At 52.0% G+C, this 22769-nt stretch overlaps 1 protein-coding gene across 1 annotated transcript in view; it reads left to right on the forward strand.

Moving 5' to 3' along the window:
* Positions 1-19121, forward strand: part of CCDC138 (coiled-coil domain containing 138) — a 139922-nt gene extending 120801 nt beyond the window's left edge. The window contains exons 22-23 of the transcript XR_010835289.1: positions 17407-17571; positions 18957-19121. The gene's annotated coding sequence lies outside the window, so the exon portion shown is untranslated. The remainder of the gene's footprint in view (positions 1-17406; positions 17572-18956) is intronic.
* Positions 19122-22769: the final 3648 nt, after the last annotated feature.

The following is a 22769-nucleotide window of genomic DNA, read 5'->3' on the forward strand; positions in this document are numbered from 1 at the left end:
AGTGAATGAATGAACGGGTGAGCACCTAAGGTGGGCGTGAGGCATTCACACAGATGATGGAGACCACAGTCTAATCAACCTCCGGATTGCACCTGCCAAAACAAATGCAATATTTTAACAGAAGCACCGTGGCCCTTTGCTGTAATGCTTGCCGGGCACGGGGCGCTGGGGGGGCCCTGGGGGCTCAGCGCTCCCACCCACGTCTGACTGTGATGCCAGTGAATGGCTGAGCAGCTGCTGAGAAGCGAACAAGAGAAAACCTCCACGTACAACGACCTCTCTTATATCCGACACTATTTACATTTTATACACTTAGGTAAAAAGACAGGCTGATACATTTCAGTGGGGGATTTTTGTTACATGAGAGCTTAAAAGTAATTACACTTATTTTTTTCTTGTAAGAACAGTCTAGGCATGTCGAAAATGATTTGGGCAACAGAGAATAACCTAAAACGGTCATAATTTCACCACCGAAGGTCACCAGTTAACGTCTTGATGTTAATTATTTCGACCTTGTTCTCAGCACTTTTTGGTTCCATAACTGCAATCACGCTGTAAGTGCAACTTTGTGTCCTGTCCTCTTTATTTGCATTTTGAGTATTTCACTTTGCATAATCCTCCGGAAACATAATTTTAACGGCTACTTATTTTTCTATCACTGGATAGAACATTTAACAATTTTTCTCAGTTTGGACGTTGGCAATGGATACCTCCACTCAAAAATTTTAATGTATGCATTTACATGGTTACAGAGAAGACTGGTTCTTACGAAGGTAGCAATCCCCTGCCCTCTTCCTTTAGATCCTTTGAGACAAACACTTTCCTCTCTGACTATTTTGGAATTCACCTAGGAGTCACTTACATCGCTATGTCTTGGACTTCCAGTTTGGGGCGCTAGCGCCGGCTTCCTGCTGGGAAGCCGAACGTTTATTTACCACGTCCACGGGCTCTCCGACACACCTCATCCCGCAACACACGTGCTTCCCTTCCCTGCATCCTCCCCAGCGCGGCTGCTCCTAACTTGGGCGAGATTACCTTCAGCGTCTACATTACGTTACGCTGTGCGTGTAAACTCTGTTCACTGCGGGGGCATGTGGCAGGCTACGATGCCTTCTCCCTCCCTGCACGTCTTTTTGCTTCGCTGGGATTCGGAGAAGCCAGAGGAGGAGACCAAGCAGCAGCCTAGCTGCCCCAGGGGAGCCGCACACGGCTGACGACGGCTGACCTTTACATAGAAAGACAGAGGCCCTGGAACAGCTACAACAACCATGAAAAGAAGAATAAAGTGGGAAGAGTCCATCTCTCTTACTGTCTATCTCCAGGGACCAAGGGAGTGTGGTCTCAGCACAGGGACAGATGCAGAGCGGCAACAGGGCAGAGCCCAGAAAATAGACCCTCACAAACGTGCCCAACGGAAACCGAACATCCACGGGCAAAAAGAAACCTTGATCCAAGACTCAGACCTTATACAAAAATAGCTCAAAGTGGATCACAGGCTTAGACGTAAAGGACAGATTTATGAACTGGACCTCATCATGGTAAAAAACTTGAGCTCCTTGGAAGACCCTGTGAAGAGGATCAAAAGCTACAGACTAGGGCAATTGTTTACAAACCACACTTCTGACAAAGGACTAGGATTTTTTTTTTTTTTTTTTTTTTTGCGGCACACGGGCCTCTCACTGTTGTGGCCTCTCCCGTCGCGGAGCACAGGCTCCGGACGCACAGGCTCAGCGGCCATGGCTTACGGGCCCAGCCGCTCCGCGGCATGTGGGATCCTCCCGGACCAGGGCACGAACCCGCGTCCCCCGCATCGGCAGGCGGGCTCTCAACCACTGCGCCACCAGGGAAGCCCAGGACTAGGATTTAGACTAAAGAAATCTTAAAACTTGAGTCAACAAACAATCCAACTAGAAAATAAGCAAGAACCATGAGCAGACATTGCAAAGAAGAGGACATACAGACGGCAAATAAACACACGAAAAGATGTTCAACATCAACCAGCCGTTAGGGAAATGCAAATCAAAACCTCAGTGAGATATCATTGCACACCTATCACAATGGCTGAGATACAAACAGTGACAGCACCAAATGCTGAAACTGGATCACGCACACGTTGCTGGTGGGAATGGAAAAGCATACAGCCACTCTGGAAGGCAGTTTAGCAGTTTAGCAGCATAATATGAAAGTAAGTACGCAGGTAGTACAGGACCCAGCAACTGCACTCTTGGGCATTTATCCCAGAAAAGTGAAGATTCACATTCGCATCAAAACCTGTGTGTGCATTGCATAGCAGCTTTACTCGTAATAGTCAAACACTGGAAACAGCAGATACCCTTTAATGGGTGAGCAGTTAAGAAAAGAGTGGTGCCTCCAATAGCACAGAAAACTTACTATTCAGGACAAAAAGGAGTAAGCTATTGATACACAACGATGTAGGTGCAGCTCTAGGGAATTGTGTCGAATATAATAGCCAACCCCCAAATATTGTATACTGTACAACTCTATTTATATAACATTTTTCAAAAGACAAAATCTTAGACTCCCTCTATTTATATTGATATCCGCTAACTTTTATAGTAAACACATCCTTGCTTTTCTTCTTTACCGTCTAACTAAGCATTTCTAAGCATCAGAGATTTTTTAAAAATTTGATACTGTTGGAATCATACAAGATATATCATGTTAGTCTCTCACACTCAGTATCAGTATAAGACACATCTAAGATGTTCACGTACCTACAGCTCTTTCATTCTCATTTGCTGTGTAATATTCCACTGAACACTGCACCACAGTTTATGTCTCCTTTCTTCTCTTGATGGACAGCTGGGTTGCTTGGCAACTCTGAGAAATGTTGCGTGAATGTTTCTGTGCGTGTCTTCCGTGAACACGTGCATATGTCTCTTTGGGGTAAATACCAAGGAGCAGAGTTACTGGCTTTCAGGTTAAGACCACCTTCAACTGTTTTCTCCAGTGACTGTACTAACTTCCATATCAACTAGAAACATGTGAAAGCTCCTATTTCTTCACATTTTAACAGTTGATATGGTTTATTTCTTTTAATTTTAGCCATTCTGGTACATGTATAGTGGTGTCTCATTGCAGTTTTAATTTGCATTTTTCTATTATTAAGGATGTTGAGTGTGATGGTTAATTTTATGTTTTTTGGTCGAGCACCAGTCTAGATGTGGCTGTGAAGCTGTTTTTCGGATGCAATGAACATTTAAATCAGTGACTTTGTGTAAAGCAGAATGTTCTCCATATCTGCTGGGCCTCATCCAATCAGTTGAATGCCTTAAGGATAAAAACTGAGGTTTCCGAAGAAGAGGGACTTTTGTCTCCAGATGCCTTCGGACTCAAGACTGCCACACCAGCTCTCCTCCGGGCTCCAGCCTTGCAGCCTTCCTTGCAGACTTCGGGCTTGCCGCGTCCCACAGCTCTGTGAGCCAGTTCCTTAAAATATGTATCTCTCGATCTATCTACCTTCCTATCATCTATCAACCTATCATCTATCTATCTATCTATCTATCTGTCATCTCCCCTATTGGTCCTGTTTCCCTGCAGAAGCCTGACTAATATATTGAGCATTTTTTCATATGTTTATTGGCCATTTAGAGTTCCTTGTTTCATAAGTGCCTAATCCAGTCATTTCCCTCTTTATTTTTCCCAGTTGGCATATTTGTCTTTTTTCTTAATAATTTGTAGGCATTTAAAAATATATTCGGTGACTGAGCCCTATGCAGTAATATGCATTACAAATATCTTCTCTTATAGCTTTGTCTTTTCACTCTCCTAGTGGTGTAATTTCGTGAATGGAAATCCATAATTTTAATGTGGTCTTTAATTGTCAGTCTTTTCCCTAATTTAGTGCCTTTTGTATCCCCAACCCAGTTTTCCCTAACCCAAAAACATGACGTGATTTTCTATGCTATTTTATAGTCTCCCTATTTCTTCTTTCCCTGTAACCTGGTAGATCATAGTACACCTGGAGTCAGTTTCTGCCTATGGCATGAAGTAGAGGTCAAGTTTCATTCCCCCCACACGGCTATCTAATTGTGCCAGGACAATTTACTGAAAAGACTGCTCTTAGCCCCCTTATTCTATATCTTTGTCATGAATCAAGTGTCTGTATACGTTTGATGTGTTTCTGGGGTCTCAATTCTGTTCCACTGGTTTCATTTTGCTATCCTGGAGCTAGTATCACACTGTCCTAATTACTCTCAGCTCCCCCATGTCTTTTTTTTTTTTTTTTTTTTTTTTTTTTTTTGCGGTACGCGGGCCTCTCACTGCTGCGGCCTCTCCCGCCGTGGAGCACAGGCTCCGGACGCGCAGGCGCAGCGGCCGTGGCTCACGGGCCCAGCCGCTCCGCGGCACGTGGGATCCTCCCGGACCGGGGCACGAACCCGCGTCCCCTGCATCGGCAGGCGGACTCTCAATCGCTGCGCCACCAGGGAAGTCCCCCCCCCCCCCATGTCTTGATGTCCAGTGGAGTAAACTCTCCCACCCTGTGGACTTTTCTAAAGAGTGTCCTGGCTGTTCTTGACTATTTGTATTTTTATATAAAGTTTGGAATCAGCTTGACCCCTTCATTGGTCAAGCTCCTGATCCAGGACTCCCTTAATCCACCTTCAGGATTGAGATGTTTCTGAGCCTCCCATATGACTTGAGCTGTGTCGTAGGCAGAGTGAAAGCTAGTTAGCTTCCAATTCTCTTTTACGGCTGGCTCTACACCGAAACTCGTGGGGTTTAACGGGCCCCAACCCTTGGAAATGTCTCGGCATTGGCCCCCCTGCACCCACAGGGCTGCCAATAACACCATCAACCTCTCATCCGCCTCCTTCGTTTCAGCCACTGAGACGAGGGCAAGGGCGGCTGTAAAGGCTGTGCTCACTGGTCCCGAGTTTAGTAGTCTGCCGGATGTTAGCCTTACAACTCTTGCCAATGCCCTCAGGAAGATTTAAAGAATACTTTATTTCGCTTTCAGAGATGTCCCAGGAGGGAAAATTGATCCTAATTGTCTACCCTACCATAAATGGAAATCCTAATGACCATTTTCAGAGTCAGTAAATTTGTATTACTTTTCGAATTCATGATTACGCTACTAACAAAAGGTCACATACTATCAATACTGTGAGTTTCATGAACTTTAGAAATGAATCTTATTGCATCGTTTGCATGTAATAATTACAGACATATATGAAAAATAGTTGTTTATATGTATGCAAGTGCTTGAGACACATACAGAATCAGGAACTACTCATAATAACTGCCCTAAATTCTTTGGTCCACATACTAAATAAACATAACTGAGTAAAGGAATTCACTTTACTAGATAATTCAGCCGACACTCACGAAGCACCTCTGCTCGGCCAGGCCCCGGGATAGGAAGGCAGCCCCTACATCCAGCCATGTCCGATGTTCAGCCGCACGGGCTCCTGGACGAGGGGGTGGGTGGGGACTCCAGTCCAGTCCCTGCACAGCTGGCCACCCTCAGGAGTGGCGTTTTCTCCACCCGGACGAGACACCTTTGTGCAACATGTGTGAGGACTAACTGTGGCCCTAGCTGGGAACTGCCACTGCAGAGGTAAATAAGGTGGAGTTTGTCCCCGGAATCTGCAGGAGGCCTGGAAACACCTACCCAGAGGCAGGTGGAGCGTCAGGCTTCCTGAATTAACAAATAGCCAGGAATGACTTCTAATTAGCCATTTGTACGCCACTTTCGTTTTCCAAATGACTTTATGAAACCCATGCACTTAAGGGGCTATTTCTTGAAATTTTATTTACATTGTTCATGTGCCTAACTTTTATTTTTTCAGCATAGTTAATACAAGAGTAAACTTCACTACAGTTTACCTTTGAATTGCAGCAAAATCCCATGTTTGCATAAGAGCACGTTAGTAGAAACAACGATTTCGTGACGTGAACGGATTTCATAAGCACCCATGGCACAGTTATCCAGATGTCACCTGGCCAGGTGTTGGAAGAGAGACATTAGAAGATGAAAGGAATGAGCCCTTGATCCAGGTGGAGGGCTCAGGGTGTAGACTGAGCACCACACTGAAGTGGTGGGGTTTCGTCCCACGCTGGGGCTCTTTTAGAGTAATTGGAAGGACGGGAGCGGCCCGGAGCTGGGTCCCCCCTGCCAGGAGGCCACGTGGCCCTGGGGTCCTGTGGTGGTGTGGCCCAACCAGGGCTGGGGGCAGGCTGGGGTGGGGGTGGGGCAGGCTTCAGGGGCAGAATGTCCACACAGCTTGTTGCCTGAGCAGCAGGAGAATGCTGAAGAGGAGGGATCGGAAGAGGCCCCTCCTTCAGCCTCGCTCCGGTAAGGAAACTTGGGACGGTGCTTAAAGGAACTTTATATAATAGAAAAACAGACTTATTTCATCTCCCAGTAAGTTACTAAGGGGGGAGAAACCATGGGGTTATCTCTCACCACAGTTTAATTAGAACAGAATTTTAAAAATAAAATTAATAAGATGAATTGCCAATTTTAATGGAAAAAACAGTATTCATGGAATTGTCCTTATCTGACTCGTTCTGTTCAAATAAAATTTTACAGCATCCCCAAACCATAAGGTGGTGGAACCTAAACAAACGCGGGTTAGACTGTTGAGTTCCCTTCCCTCTGAAGTCCTGCTTTGAAGTGTCTGTGTGGGGTGAGGTCGGGGGGGGGGGGTGGGGGTGGGAGGGGGGGAGGGGGCTGGAGGAAAGAAGGGGCTCTGACTCCTGTCTGTTCAGCTCACGATTGGGCGTTCCGAGTGCAGTTAAGGCTGTCTGCGTCTGCGGAGCAAGCCTGTGCTGTTTGGATGGGAAGCACCCCAGCGTACTTCCGTCACACGAAAGGGTGGTTTCTTTTGTGCGAACCAGTAACTCTACCGAAGTCTTCATCTGAGCAGGACCCAGTGTGTTAGCAATGAGTGAACAGGGGGTTGGCGCCCTCTGAGTTTTGTCCCAAATGTCTGGCTCTGTGAGCTGTGAGGGCAGGAACGGGAAGACACCCTGCGGGAACCTCTGACGCGCGTGGGGGTCTCGAGCAGGGATGCCTGAGAGGCGGGGGGGTGGGTGGGGGGGGCCGGGAGCGGGTGTTGATAAACAGCCTGGAAGTGTGAGAGGTTAGCAGGGCGGAGACGGCGCGGCAGGCCCCAGGGGCAGGCGGCAGGTGATGTTCAAAGAACGCAGTTAAAACAGAAAGGGTGCCAGCACTGCGCTTCATGCCCAACGGGAACGGGGTTTGAAAGCACGGAATCAATTACTTTTCATTGTTCCCCTTCACCGTGAGGGCGGAGCCAAGAGGACGTCCACGCCCTGGAGGAAGGGCCTTCACGTCCAAGTTTGGGGGCTGAACGGAGACTTGTCCCACCGGCAGAGGTGACTGGACTTGGGCCAGGGTGTGGGACGTGGATGTGAGGGCCGAGGTCCGGGTGGGTAGGACGTACCTCTCAACAAGCAGCTGGACGCTGGGGGGGGACACCCTCCCTGACGCGTGACCCCTCATGGGGTCAGGCTGACTGCTTGAAAACAGTGTGTGCGGGTGTGTTTGTGTTTACTTTTATTTTTTTTTTTTTGCGGTACGCGGGCCTCTCACTGTCGTGGCCTCTCCCGTTGCTGAGCACAGGCTCCAGACACGCAGGCGCAGCGGCCACGGCTCACGGGCCCAGCCGCTCCGCGGCACGTGGGATCCTCCCGGACCGGGGCACGAACCCGCGTCCCCTGCATCGGCAGGCGGACTCTCAACCACTGCGCCACCAGGGAAGCCCGCAAAGTAAGTTTTTAAATCCCTTAATTCACAGTGACTTTGGAAATCATGAATGTTCTGCTAAGGATACAAGTCCTATTATGTGTGTGGGGGGATACAAGGGGGGACACTGAAAAGTGGTTAATCCATATTCTCAACATGTGGGTGCCCAACGCCCCCTGCACCGCACCCCACAGGTTAAAGTTCCGGGAACTTGGCCCCGCCTCCCTCTGGTTGATTCAAACGAGGCGGGGAGGGGAGGGGAGGGGGGCGGAGACAGGAGCGCTCACAGCGCAGACGCATTGCCACCTGTCCCGAGCCGGACGTGCCCTCGTCAGGGCCCCGGGAGCCCAGCCCACGCTCACTCCACAGGAGGAAGGGCCAGCAGGGGCCTGACGCCCCGCCTCAGAGGACGGAGCAGAGCCCCTCACGCAGGCCTTTTGGGCAAAGAGGTGATGCGGAAGGATGGGTCCCAGTCCCAGTCCTTCCTCCGCGGCCCTGAGCCCCAGTCCGCCTCGGCAACGGCACCAAACACGTGTCCGGGGCCTTAAACCAGACCCGCCGGAGGCGGCCACCCTGCCAGGGCCTCGGGCGGCCCTCGTCCGCGCCCAGAGCGGGGCGCCATCTTGACGCACAGCTGGTGAGTCTTCCTGAGTGTTCGCGCCCAAGGTAATGGCGCCCCGGTCAACACAGAGCACCCCGCCCGCTGCCCCTCAGCCCCGCTCAGCTGGCGGCTCGGGCCCGCGTACGGAGGGGCCCCGCGGCTGGAGGAGGGGGGCCCTGGCCCTGGGCAGCGCCCCGCCCTTAGAGGCACGGCCCTCTCAGGAGACCAGCTCGGCCGAGCGGCTCCGCGGCCCGCAGCCGCGGCTCCGCGGCCCGCAGCCACGTCTCCATGGGGCTGGGGGGCTGCGGGCGAGTGCTGGCGGCCTCTCGCGCTCGTGGGCCTCAGGGCGACCACCTGTGTGGGCAGAGCCCCCCCAGCGCACGCCCACGCTGCTCCATGCATCTGCCGGGTGTGCAGCCCCCCGCCCCGCGCCGACCCAAGAGGGCCTTCCGCACCCCGGGGCTGCCACAGACGCCCTCGCCGCGCCTGCGGGACCTGTAGCTTTTCCGGCTGCCCTTGTACATCCCCGGGGGCCGGGGGTGCAGGGCGCGGGGAGAGCGAGCCACCCAGTCGCCGGCTTTGACCCTGCCTCCAATCACAGGCTGGGCCTCGGGCGCTTCCCGGGCCCCCCAGCAGCTGCCCTCTACCTGGGTCTTCCTTTCCCTGCTTGGGTGCCCTTGTGACGCCAGAACGCGGAACCCACACAGCTTCCCCTCCAGGAGCACCTGCTGCCTGCCCCTCCTCGTGTGCAGGGCGGGCTCCCTGGCCATCTTGCCCAGCAGGGAGGCGGAGACCTGGCTGGGGAACAAAGAGCTCGAATGTTCCTTCCGGCACCTGAGTACACACACCACACACGGGGCATATGTGCCCCACACATGCACTACAAACCTCTGGCTTGCTGTCTTGAATGAAGACGATTTTCTTTCTTATGACAAATCACATCTAGTTAGTGGCTTGACTTAGGCAGGCTGGCTGAAAGGGGTAACTGCAAGTAGCTGAGAAACTGGAAAACTGTTAGTGCCTTTAACAAATGGAATTTTTTTTCCTCATCAAATACTAAGGTAAGGCTTCGTTTCAGGGGTTCAGTGATAACCGTTAACGGCGATTCTTTTGGTCTCGTACTCATGCCTGTTGCTGCATGGCTACAGAACAGCTGCCCCAGCTCCAGCCATCACATCCATTCAAGGTGGTTGTGTTGGTTTCTGGCTGTGCCCCTCTGGGCTCCTTAAGAGAAGAGAAACATGTGTTCTAAGTGCCAAGCGTTGTGCTTACAAGCATTATCCATTTAATCCTATGGTAATTCTATAAAGTAGGTGTAATTGTTATTCCGATTTTAGACACAAAGAAACAGAAGCTGAAAGAGAATAAGGGCTGGTAAGTGACAGAGTATGGACAGGGCCCCAGTCCTCTCTATGCAGCCTTTTCCTTCAGCACATGGCAGAGCTAAGTTTGCTCCAATGGAAACACAGAGCAAGTGTTTCAGAAGCTCTTTAAAAAGTGGAAGCCCCTTCTGGCTGGAGCAAGGAGTGGGGGAGCTGGTGAGTTAGGGTCGGGCATGACCGGCGCCCCCGGGGGAGGGAGGATGGGTGTTCCACCTGCACCTCCTCCTCCTTCCTCTGCCCAGGACAGTGACTGAATGGCCCTCGAGGCTCCAGCCGAAAGGCGTCTCCCCACCCTGGTGATGTCTCGCTGCTGGGGAAGAGCCCGCCAGTTAACCTCACGGCCCAGAGTCCATGCCGCCGAGGCCTGGAGACGGGAGCTCTTTACACCACAGGCAGACAGGGAGGGACGGCCGGGGCTGGCGACTCAGCACTGGCTCAGTTTTCTACACGTGGAAAGAGAAATCTTGGAAGCTATGATCTCTGGAGTGAGTCAGTTTTCAGCAAAATTCTGGAGTAGACTTTTAAACAGATTTAAGTTGAGGTAAAATAAACCAATTTTCTTTCCTGAGCACAGCTGTCTGGGGTGTAAGACATCCATGGGGTGCATTTGATGGATGAATGTACCCACGGAACCAGGGGTACTCCCATGGAAGCTCCGTATTGATCCAGTTCTGTTTAACACTTTTTTTTTTTTTTTTGTGGTACGTGGGCCTCTCACTGTTGTGGCCTCTCCCGTTGCGGAGTGCAGGCTCCGGACGCGCAGGCTCAGTGGCCATGGCTCACGGGCCCAGCCGCTCCACAGCACGTGGGATCCTCCCGGACCGGGGCACAAACCCGTGTCCCCTGCATTGGCAGGCAGACTCTCAACCACTGCACCACCAGGGAAACCCCTGTTTAACACTTTTTAATCAATAATTTCAGGGAAGACGTAGACAGGGTGCCTTATAAACGACAGAGAACGCAAATCTGGGAGGGATAGTTTATGAGCTGGATACAAAGTAAAATTTCAAAACATGTGAAAGACAGGTGTCTGGGGGCTTAAATAAATAAAACGGAACCTGATAGGATTCATGTAACATCTATAACTTAGATTCAAAGACTGAGCTGAGATGCCTGGGCTCGGGGGTCCTGGTCCATCGCGGGGCCGAATGCAGAGGGCGGAGTCGACCACAGACCACGGGAGCAAAGGCGGTTCCCTGATGTCCGACTCAACGCTGTCGCAGAGTTGGGTGGCGTCCTGGTCGGAGCCTGTCCTCTGTCCCGAGAGCTCTGGGAAGTGTCTGGTCCCCCGGCTCCTGGACCGACAGGCTCCTCACACACTAAGTCACCCTTTCTGGATGGAACATTCAATTGCTTGCTGCAGACCTTTGACTATTTTCCAGAGTTCCAACAAGGTTGATCCTGAGTGTTTGCTCATTTTTTTCATGTTGCTGGAGGGATGGTGTGAGCCCGTGTCGCTCCCCGGCCAGCCCACAGCGCTGTGTCACTGCGGCCCCAGGTGTCAGAGACCGGCTGGGCGTGAGTGAGCCGGTGAAGGTCAGATACTGGTGGTCCTTGACCTGGAAAGGGGAGGCCTGCTCGGGATGTGGTGGCTGTCTAAAAACCGTGGTTGTCCGATACTGAGTGGTTCTAAAGAGAAGCACAAGGAACCGCTGAGAAGTGGCAGAGGCCCGGGACCTTGTGCCCAAGGGAAGTGTCTACTCGCCCTCTGGGGAGGTGTCTGAGCAGCTGCCTGACGTCCGTTGGGAAGGTTGCCCAGGGATCCTGCAGGCAGAGCAAAGGTGAGGCAGCCAAGGGTCCCCATCCTGAGATGCCATCATTCTTGTCCTCCAGTCTAGGCTTCTGTCATCACTGCCTCGGATCCTTCTTTATAAAGTCCCCTCCTCTGCATCCAGCGTGGAGGCGGCTGAGTCGCTAAAACTAAATCTGATCTCATCTCTTTCCTGCTGAAGAAATGCACTTGGTTCCTCCTGCCCACAGATCCATCCCAGCTCCTCAGGGAGGAGGCCCGGGTTCTGTGTGCCCTGCCCCTGTCCCCCTCCCCACCACCTGTGATGCCATGGTGGGAGCCTGGCCTGGGGGCTGTGGCCAGGACCCCAAGATGCACAAGGAGGTGACTTTGGGGCTGAGCCTTAAAGGAAGGAGAGTCAGCAGGTGACAAGGGGAGCCCGGCTCTTCTGTCTGGAATCCAGTGTCGACCTCAGGACCTTGGCAACGTCTGGGGACGCTGGGTCATTCTAACTGGGAGTGGGTGATGCTGGCGTCTGGCGGGTGAGGGCAGAGACAGGTGCGCTCGTGGAGAATGGAAGCACCACGAGGGCAGGTTGCTCCCTGTGTGCTCACTGTTGTGTCTCCAGAGCCCAGAGCAGGATTCCATACAAGAGGCGCCCCGTGAATGTTGAATGAGCAGAGTCTTGTACATACTCAGCACTTGGTAAATATTTGGTATTATTATTCTTTCTGACAGATTTGTGTAGTTTCTGAGCCTAAGGCTTTCCGAATGACCGCTGCCCGTCTCCTGGGCAGTGCGGCCAAGTGGGCAGGTGGTGGACCTGGAGCCCAGGAGCCCATCTGGGCCCACCTCAGCAATAGGAGCTCTGTGTCTCTGGGCAATTCCCTTCACCTCTCTGGGATTTCATTTCCTCATCCACTGGGTGGAATAAAATTTGTTTTTCTTTTTATCTGTCAAACTGTTGGAATGAGCAGGTACGATCATGTGTCAAAGTGCTTTCAGCATAGAATACCTTTAAATTATTGCCTTTACATGGTGCCTTCTGCAAGATAGAAAAGCTTGCTGATGTTACCACGGCCGACTGTGGGGGCCCCTTACCGCAACTCAGAGGGTTTCCTTTCGGCCCACGAGCCACCCCCCAGGCCCTCCCCACACAGGTGCTTGAGAGGGGGACCTGACGGCCCTTAAGACACATCATACAGTTCACGTATCTCACTCATCAGCTTTTGCGTTTAAAAATCAGGCAGTACACTCAAGATAGTACCAATAAATTTTCTGTCTTGAGTGATTTTTCTCAGACAGACATCAAGGGAAAACAAAGAAAAACCCAATAAAACATTATAAAAATACAAGGTGGGGACTGTGAGTCCAGGACCTGGACCTCCAGCTGTTCCTAAGGCTGCCTGGAGCCGAGGACCCCAGGCGTTTGATTTGGGCGTGCGTCTTTCGGAGAGATCGCATTTTTTCTGAACGAAACATCAAAGGACGCAGCTGAGGTGCCAGCACACAATGATCTGCCAACACGTGCCCAGGAGAGTGGCTCCCCCCTCGCCATGCTCGTGACAGCGGCCCGAGGGCTGTGATGGGACCTGCAACATCAAAGCGGGGGCAACATGCTTGTGCCAGAGCCGGGGTCACAGCCTCACCCTCTGCTCAGTGGGGATTAAACCTGAAAGAGCCTTGGAAACTTGGTGAATGTAAATAGTATCCACCTGGCAACACTGTTCACACCTTTACTTCTGCTTCTGGGAGTCCTGTTCTTTCCTTGAGTCATCGCTTCATTCATTCATCCAACAATTATTTATTAGATCCATACTGCTGCTGAGCAGTGTTCTAAGCCCCCAGCATCTTGTGGAAAACCAGACAAGGGACTGATAAGTGAGTAAGCAGTGTAACTTCAGAATGTCATAGTGTTAGTATTGTTAAATGTCCATACTGCCTAAAGCAATCTACAGATTCAACACAATCCCTATCAAAATTCCAATGGCGTATTTCACAGAAATAGGCCAAGCAACCCTAAAATTTGTATGGAATCACAAAAGACCCCACATAGCCAAAGCAATCTTGAGAAAGAAAAACAAATCTGGAGGCATCATACACCATGATTTCAAACTATACTACAAAGCTATTGTAATCAAACCAATATAGTATTGCAATAACAACAGACAAATAGATTAAAGGAACAGAATAGAGAGCCTGGAAATAAACCCATACATATATGGTCACTTAATCTATGACAAAGGAGGCAAGAATATACAATGGGGAAAGGACAGCCTCATCAATAAATGGTGTTGGAAAACTAGACGGCTATATGCAAAGTAATGAAACTGGACCACTATCATACACCATACACAAAATTAACTCAAAATTGATTGAAGATATGAACATAAAGACATGAAACCATAAGACACCTAGAAGAAAACACAGGCAGTAAGCTCCTTGACATCAGTCTTGGTGATGATTTTTTGGATTTGACATCAAATGACCAGGCAACAAAAACAAAAATACACATCCACCTAAAATGCTTCTGCACAGCAAAGGAAACTACCAACAGAGTGAAAAGGCAACCTACCTAATTGGAGAAAAAATATATATAAATGGGCAGAGGATCTGGACAGGCATTTTTCCAAAGAAGACATGCAGCCAACAGGCACTTGAAATGATGTTCAACATCACAGGGCCTAATCGTCAGGGAAGTGCGAATCCAAACCACAATGATATATCACCTCACACCTGTCAGGATAGCTGTCATCAAAAAGACAAGAAATAACAAGTGTTGGTGAGGATGTGGAGAAGAGGGAACCTTCGTGCACTGTTGGTGGGAATGCAAATTAGTTCAGCCGTGAAGGAAACCAGTATGGAAGCTCCTCAGAAAATTAAAAGTAGAACTACTGTATGATCCAGCATTACTACTTCTGGGTATTTATCGGAAAAAAACAAAAAAATACTAACTCAAAAAGATAGTTGTACCTCCATGATCATTGCAGCACTATTCACAATAGCCAAGATGTGGAAGCAACCTAAGTGTCTGCCGAGGGATGAATGGATAAAGAAACTGTGGTAGATATACATAAAATCGAGTGTTATTCAGCCATGGAAAGACGGAAGTCTCGCCATTTGTGACAACTTGGATGGCCCTAGAGGATGTTATGCTCAGAGAAATAAGTCAGGGCCCTGGTGCAGTAGACAGCTCAGCCTCACAGTGAAAGCACTGGCACACTCGTGATTTTGAGCCACGTTGAGGTTTACCTTTTTTTGTGCTGATCTTATGCTCTGGGCTCTCTTAGCACCAGTGCAAACTGATTGCAAAGCAGATCTCTGTGGACCTTCTGGGGGCAGGTTCCTGGTACAGCTCCTGGGAAGGCACTTTGCTCCCCAGGTAAGCTCCAACGGTGGCTTTTTCTGTTGCCTCTCAAAGATCCTCCTTCTCTCCCTTCTGGGGAAAAACCTGCAGTGAAAGGATCACAAAGAGAAAACAAACTAGCCAGGTGCCAGCATGTCTTTGTTTCTTGGGAGTTCTACCTTTAGGTTGATGTCAACCAAACTCATACATGAAAAACATCCAGCAAGTCTCTGCTTTGGTGAGAAGGGGAAATTTGGAGACTGAAGAACTAAGATTTTCAAATGAGGAAGGCACCTGCAAAGACAAGGCTGCTCACTGCGTTTGCTGAAAGCTGCTGTGGCTCTTTCAGGAGAACAAGAGGCGCGCGTTCCCGCTGTGGGCGAGGACGCCATCAGTCCGAAAAGCCGGATGGAGCAGACTTCCGCATCCCTCAAATTCCTCATGTTTCTACAGGTTGGCCAGAGACCAAGCTGAGGCTGGCCGTGACACTGCCGTCCCTGGAGGATCCTAAGAGGCGTGCGGCCTCTCATCTGTGCCTCCTGCACGGGGGGTGAGGCGGTGGGGTGATGCAGACTTTGTCAGCATCTTGCCGGGGAGGTTTAAGATGAGAATGAGCTGCAGGCTGTAGAACTGTGAAGACAAACCCAAGAGGCTTTCCTAAGGCCCGGGGACAGGAGGGGGGCCCGCGGCTTGTCCTCAGAAGAGGACAGTGTGACCCAGAAGGACTCTGCTCATATTTTGCTTGGTTTCTGCATCCCGGAGCGAGGTCTACAAGTGATGGAGGAGGAGAGGACCCGGATAAGAGGGACTCGGGGCCCAGGGCAGCAGAGACGGTGGCCCAGGGCCGGGCACCCCTCCGGGCCGTGGCAATCCCAGCCTAGCGTCGGAGGGAGCGCGTGGTGGTGGCGCCTGGACCAGAGCTGGATGTCCTTGTGCTCACCTGGGGGCATAAACAGTCCCTGGGGTCTCGTTAAATGGCCAGTCAGGTAAAGACATGGAAAGAATAGGAGAATCTGCAAAGCTGAGGCGAGAAAATGTCCCAAATAGTAACAAGGGGAAATGGCAGGTTCAGGGAATTTCCCGATGTTTCCCACCAGGCAGAAGCTCTGTCTTCCTCGAAACCGGGACGGCATCTTCCTTAATGAGGTGGTCCTGTGGGCGCACCTGAGCCTCAGAGAACCGGGCAAAGTGTGTGTTGGGGAGACGGGGCATCTGCAGCCCGGAGAACCTTGCTGGCTCAGGGGGTTCCGGTCCAGCCGGCAGGAGCTGAGCCACTGTCCGGGTCGAGGGCTGAGCTGCTCTGCTTCGGGCTTCACGCCTCTGGGGCTGGGCTGGGGGGGCATTATTTTTAGTTCGGTAAACGCGCATAACATACTATTTATTAGACGCCGCCGCTCAGTGCGCAGTCCCGGGGCAGTGAGTGCCTCCCCACTCGTCCCCGGAGCTTGGTCGTTACCCCAGCTGCAACTCTGTCCCTGTCGGACACCGACTCCCGCCCCCCCCCGCCAGCGCCCTCCCTCCGCCGCCCTCCTCGCTCGCCCGGTCTGCAGGCCCCGTGGTCACTCCTGCCCGCTGGCCTCGCGGCGGGGGGCGCAGCAGCTCTGCAGTCCCGACGGGGCTCAGCTGTGGGCACGCGCTGCATCGCTGGGCAGCGGCGTGGTCTTCTCCATGGTCTGTCTCGGCTGTGGGTCGGGGCCCGGCGCGTACTCCTGCCCTCCGCTAGGGGAGGGGGCTGTTTTCTGCGCCCTGGTCGCAGATGCTTTGGGGTTCCCAGCACTGATCCCCTCCACCTCCAAGCTTTGTTCTGCAGGGCCTGGGGCGTGGGGAGGGGGCGGGATGGGGAACTTCTGTGGGCGCCGCACCGTCATCACGGGGGTCCCCCGAGGCCCCTTGCAGCCCTGTGACCACCCCGCCATGCGGGTGGAGAAGAGCCCGCAGGCGGGTCTCAATCCTCCACGTCCGAGGCCCGGGCAGCCCCCTAGCCTTCAGAGATGCGGTGAGAGTGTAGCCGAGTGTCCTCACCAGTGTCGGGGCGCCTACCCACCTAAGCAAGCCCTAAGTCCGCATCTCCTGAGACCCTGGGGGGCCGGCCGCCTGGCGGGCTCGGGAAAAGGGTGAAGCTGTCGGGCGCGGGGTGATCTCTGTTGCTGCTGCTGTAGAAGCGGGAGCTTCCCTGGTCCCGGCTCCCAAATCCACTGGGAGCAGGAGTCTGTCCTTCTCACGCGGACTTGGCCCCCTTTTGGGTTTGAATTCCCGCCTTTCTCTCCTTAGTCGCACTTACTTTGTGTCTCTTCCGGTTTGTCATTCTAGTATCTAGAGCATCCTGGGCTATAACCTACTGTCTTCCTGGGGTCACACAGGGTTTCCGAGACACCAGGTCCTTCCCGGCAGTAGCTATCAGGCAGGGCAGGTACTAACCACTTTGGTTTTCAGTTTTATTTCTTGAATCTGAGCGTGTTTATTATATTGTATGCAGATTTTCCAGGAATTTATAAGAGGAAAATTTTAAGAAAAATTGATGATTGTACTGCAGAGCCTGGAAATCCCAGAAAATGGTGTTCAGTCTGTCAAGTTTGAGCTTAGAAAGTTTACATCCTGTGCATTCTTTCTTAGGAATTCTTGAGGATGGACTCTAACCAAATGAGGGAATAAACCACGGGTGACGAAAGCAAAGAGGGGCTCTACCCCAGGAGGCGTTAAGAAGCCAAGCCAAGGATGACGGCAGAGGACCCAGCGTGAGATGGGGAGGCCTCCAGGGGAAAGGACGGACTCAAAAGAGTGAGTTTTATTTTACAGTGTTTGAAAAAGAATTGAAGTTATAATAAAGGTAAATAATGCAAGGAAAGGGAGACAATAAGGAATTTCAGGAAAAAGAAAGAAACACAAAAAGAGCTTAAACAGAAACTTTCAGTTCAAAGAAAATGGAAAAGGCAAGGCTGTGCCTTCGGCTTCCAAGCCCGGGGCTGGGGGCCCGGGGGGCCAGGGCTGGAGTCAGTCAGTGACGTTTTCCAGCTGAGACGCGTGAGGACTAAACCCTCGCGGTCATTTGGGACGGCCGCTGAGAAGTCGGGGTGAGGTGTGAGTGGACTCTGGGAGTGGGGAGACGGGCAGAGGCAAGAAGGGGGCACTGGGGAGGCGGCTGCCACCCCGAGCTCGGCCCATTTCCTGGACGGTGTCACTGATGCAAAGGTTAAAGGCCCAACCCCATGCTGGGATATTCATCCATAGTGTTTACGTAGGTACTGTGCGGAAGGCAGTGTTAAAAGGATAAGAATGAAGACACAGGAGCAGAGATGGTTAACAGAGGAGGAGGGCGGAGAGATTTGTTGCTAAAACAGGGCCCAGATGACAGGAGAAAGGACGGCTCCGGCTCCGGCTCCGGCTCCGCGGGGGCAGAGGCGGGTCCTGAAGACTCGGGGAGCGGGGAGGGGCGGGGCCTGGTAACCAGGTGGCAGCAGATGCAGGGTTCTGTACCCAAAAGGTGACTAACGGGGTGCCTTCAGAGACTGGGTGCCTGAGCCGCCCACCTAGGGGCCCTGCAGCCCTCCACCTGGACCCTCAGGCTGACCAGGGAGAAGCCTGCTCAGCTTCTAAGCATTGCAAAGTCTACGGTGTGTGTAGAGCAGCAAAAAAATGTACGCAGTGTACAAGTGTGTATATTTCTAAAAGAGTCCCCCTTTAAAAAAAAACAAGAAGAAACAAGAAAAACATCATACTAATAGAATACAAAGGCATCTCAGAATGTCTTATAAAGCTATAAACCCTGCCAAGTTCCCCTAAACTTTTAATACCAAAATACTCTGATAATTTAATGAGGAGAGAAGAGCTCTTGAAAACTGTTCTCCCCTGACAACTCTTGGGTTGTTAGGAATAATAATCTTTAAGATCTGGAGGTGTTATCTTAAAAGCCCCTCGCCTGTGACAATGTACCTGGTTGAGGCTGGTGGGAGGGCCAGCAGGACCGAGGGCCCCCGAGTTGCGTAGGAGCCTTAGTTTCGGGAGGCCTGGTAAGTAAGTGATGCAGGCTGCTAAGCTCTGCGAGAGATCACGTATTCCAGCAAGGTACTTGGTGAACTGCTGTGTCTGAGAAAAGGAGCCCGGGAAGCAGGCTGAAGGGCCAGGGGGCCAACTGCAAGGCAATGAAGGTCCCGTAAAATCCACAGGAAGGAGCAGTCGTGGTGCAGGAAACGGTCTTGGAAAGAGCCCTGCAGGGCGTCACCCGGCTAAAGGGAGAAGGAGGCTGACCTTTACTGAGCACCGTGCCCGTTCCCGCTGGAGGGCTGAATGGCTCGGTGCCGCCCCAGAATGACAGCCTCCGTGATGGGCGCTGCCGGCGCTCCACCTTCCAGGTCCTGCTCAGAGTGAGCGGGCGCGCTCATGACCCCAGCTCGCCTGTGAGGGACCAGCCCGCGTGCCAGGGCGCCGCTGAGCATGAGTCCAGACACGCACCTGCCTTTGTCTCTGGTTTCCTCGCGTGCACCGTTACCATGAAAGGAACTCACGCGGCGGCCCTGGGAATTCACAGCCACCCCCTTGGGGAGCAGCTCTCCGGTGTGTCAGCTCAGCTCCACAATTACCGCGTCTCCAGGAGACATCGTCCCAGCGTCTTGTTTTCTCTCTGCATGACTTCTGTTCACAGCCGTGTTTTCTGGGGGCTGCAGAGGCTCATAGAGGCAGAAGGACACAGAAACCCCTCAGGGAAGAGGGCGAAGGAAGGACGGCAGACAGACCCACACCCCCAGGGGTCACACCAGCCCCAGCCCCTGTGCCTGACGCAGGTGGGCACGGTGGAGCCCCGGCCTTCCCGCCTGGCGCTGCGGGTGTCTCACGGGGCGTCTCCAGCTGTGACGTCCGTGGTCCCTGGACGCATCACGTCTCTGCCACGAGGTCGTGTTCTCCTGGAGCGGTCCATGTTACCTCTGTCCTCACCTCTGCTCACAGACCACCTATAAGGCTCTGACGTCTGCATGCATTAGGCTTATAAAGCTGTGACCCAGGGGTCTGTCTCAGGAAGACGATGGAAGAAACAGCCCAGCAGCAAAAAGAAATTTCACTGAGTCTGTTTACAGACAGAAATAGACCTACAAAAAAAAAAAAAAGAAAAAGAAATAGACCCACAGACGTAGGAAACAAACTTATGGTTACCAAAGGGGAAGTGGGGGGAGAAATTAGGAGTTTGGGATTAACATATACACAGTATTATATATAAAATAGATAAACAACAAGGACCTGCTGCATAGCACAGGGAACTCTACTCAATAGTTTGTAATAACCTATATAGGAGACGACTCTAAAAAGAAATATATATATATATATATATATATACACATATAACTGAATTACTTTGCTGTACATCTGAAACTAACACAACATCGTAAATCAACTATACTTCAATTTAAAAAATGAATTAACTAAAAAAAAAGAGTTACAACCGAAAAAAAAAAGAAAAATGTCACTGTGCCTTTAGTTCTGTCAATAGGGTATTTAATCCACAGCAAACACAGTGGTTCTTTAACAATCCCCTCCCCTCCCATCAGTTTATACTTAGCCGAACACATGGTTTATCACTTAAGCCAGGAGGGAGCACAGGTCACAACCCTTGCGTTGGTCGGGGCTCCACTGGGAGTGACACAGAGGGAACCAGGCACCCGTAACTGTGGGCCAAGGCTGTGGCCTGAGGTGGGCGGGGCTGGCCCTCCGGAGGAAGGCTGAAGGTCACGTGAGTGAGAGCGAGGACTGGGGGGCACCTGTCTGTCACCTGCAGCCTCGGCTCGGGGCCGCACGCAGGGGAAGCCGTGCCCTCCGCCGAGCTCTGCCTGCCCTGGCCGCGACCCGGTGCCAGGCTGCTCTCCCACAATCGCGGCTGTGCCGTGGTTCCTCTCTCGCCGGCTTCACAGCATCGGAGAGAAAGCCTCTGCCCCAAACCTTGCACGTGTTCGTCTCGTGCCCACCTTCCCCTGGACACGTGCTGGAAAAGGGACTCCGGAAGTGGAGGCCCCGTTGGCCAAGCCAACACCCAGGTCCAGAGTCTGGCAGACCCGGAGTGTGGGGGCCCGATGGGCCCATCACAGCTCCCGGCCCTTGTCTGAGCCGGTGCCCACCTGCCTCTGGTCCTTCCCCCTCCTTCCTCTCTCCTCTGCATCACGTAGCCCAAAGAACTGGCCCCCAAAATCTTGTCTGCGAGGGTACAGAAGGCAGAGCCAGGCTTCTCTGTGGGGGAAGAGGGCCAGGCTGGGGAGGGGCAGGGGCAGGTCCCGGCCCTTATACTGGGGCCCTTGCCGCCCTGTTCTCACCACACACTGTAACGCACGTGCAATATATGTTTATCCAGCGCCTACTCTGTGCCAGAGGCGAGGGTCCTGTCTCATTGGCAGTGAGTCCTTAGCACGTGCCCAGCGGGCAGTGTATCTGCTGGACAGATGGACAGCGGATGAACGAACGGACACAGTGGGAAGCAGGGCGCTTTCTGGGGAACCCGGCTGTGGGACGTTCCCTGCAGGGCATGCGCCTCACGACCCTCACACAGAACTCAGACGCAGAGAGGCCTGAGGAGGGGCCACCATGTGGGGGCTCCAACTCTGAGGATCTGCTTTAATTCAGCACCTTGTGGCTTAAAACGGCTTTTGTGTTTAATTCCAGGTGACCCAAGTAAGTGCAGGTGCGCGATCGCTACGTACAGGCAGACGGGAAGCCCAGGCGCGCGATGGGTTCCTGTGACCTGTCACGGATTGCTTTGCAAGTTTAATTACATTGCTTCCTTCAAAGCCAGCTCACGGCTGACTAGTAAAAATATGTTTTCTATTTACTAGATGTGGATACTTAACCATCCCGTTATACTTCACAGGCAAAATAAGACTTCATAAATATGCGTGCAAATTATGCTCAACTTGTATCAATAGATTAGAGATTCAGTTTGGCTAATCCCGATGCAATTAGGTGAATTTAAAAGGATGTCGAGAAAAACCTAGGGGCAGGACAGGAATAAAGACGCAGACGTAGAGAATGGACTTGAGGACACAGGGAGGGGGAAGGGTAAGCTGGGACGAAGTGAGAGAGTGGCATGGACATATATACACGACCAAATGTGAAATAGAGAGCTAGCGGGAAGCAGCCGCATGGCACAGGGAGATCAGCTCGGTGCTCTGTGACCACCTAGAGGGGTGGGATAGGGAGGGTGGCAGGGAGACGCAAGAGGGAGGGGATATGGGGATATATGTATATGAATAGCTGATTCACTTTGTTATATGGCAGAAACTAACACACCATTGTAAAGCAATTATACCCCAATAATGATGTTTAAAAAAAAAAAAGGATGTCGAAACCATTTTCTTTTCCTGAAGACAGTAGTCTTGGAATGACTCTTAGATTTTTTCAGTGGTCTTTCTGTTCTCATCATCATAAAAAGAACTTCTGATCTTAAATTCTGCCAGCCCATATATGGGGAGTTGAGTACAGGAGTCCCATAGCCCTTCTTCCCCGGCACTGTGACACTTATTCTTTAGCAAAGAGAATCTCTCTTCTCAGTGACCGAGGGTCCCAGGAGGGTCCTTTCACTAGTTCCCTCTTCTATGTCTCAGTCTCGTGTGTGACAACGGGTAGGAGGGTGGAGAGGGGTGCAGGAATCTGGTACACACGGGCACTTCTGCACAGCAGGCCTAAGGTGGGTTGTAAGTGTCTGTCCTCTTGGGGTGCCTGGACGCAGGACCCACTGCTTCTTCCTGGAAGTAGCACCAGCTCCGAGTGGGTGACTCCCGGGGCAGTGGACCCAGAACGCTGGAAATTACAACAGGCCCGACTGACCCTGAAGCACTGCCATGGCTGGAACGTGGTAGAGTCCCTGGGTGTCCATATCCTAGCCCTGCAGTCACTCGCTCGTGGCACCTAGAGATGCTTGGGTACTCGAGGGCGCCCTCCCAAGCCTTGCTCAGAGCTACGACCCACAAAAATCACTCTCGGGACTGAGGGATACCCTTCCC

This window comes from Kogia breviceps, chromosome 11 (genome assembly GCF_026419965.1).
Source record: "Kogia breviceps isolate mKogBre1 chromosome 11, mKogBre1 haplotype 1, whole genome shotgun sequence".
Classification (NCBI taxonomy): domain Eukaryota; kingdom Metazoa; phylum Chordata; class Mammalia; order Artiodactyla; family Physeteridae; genus Kogia; species Kogia breviceps.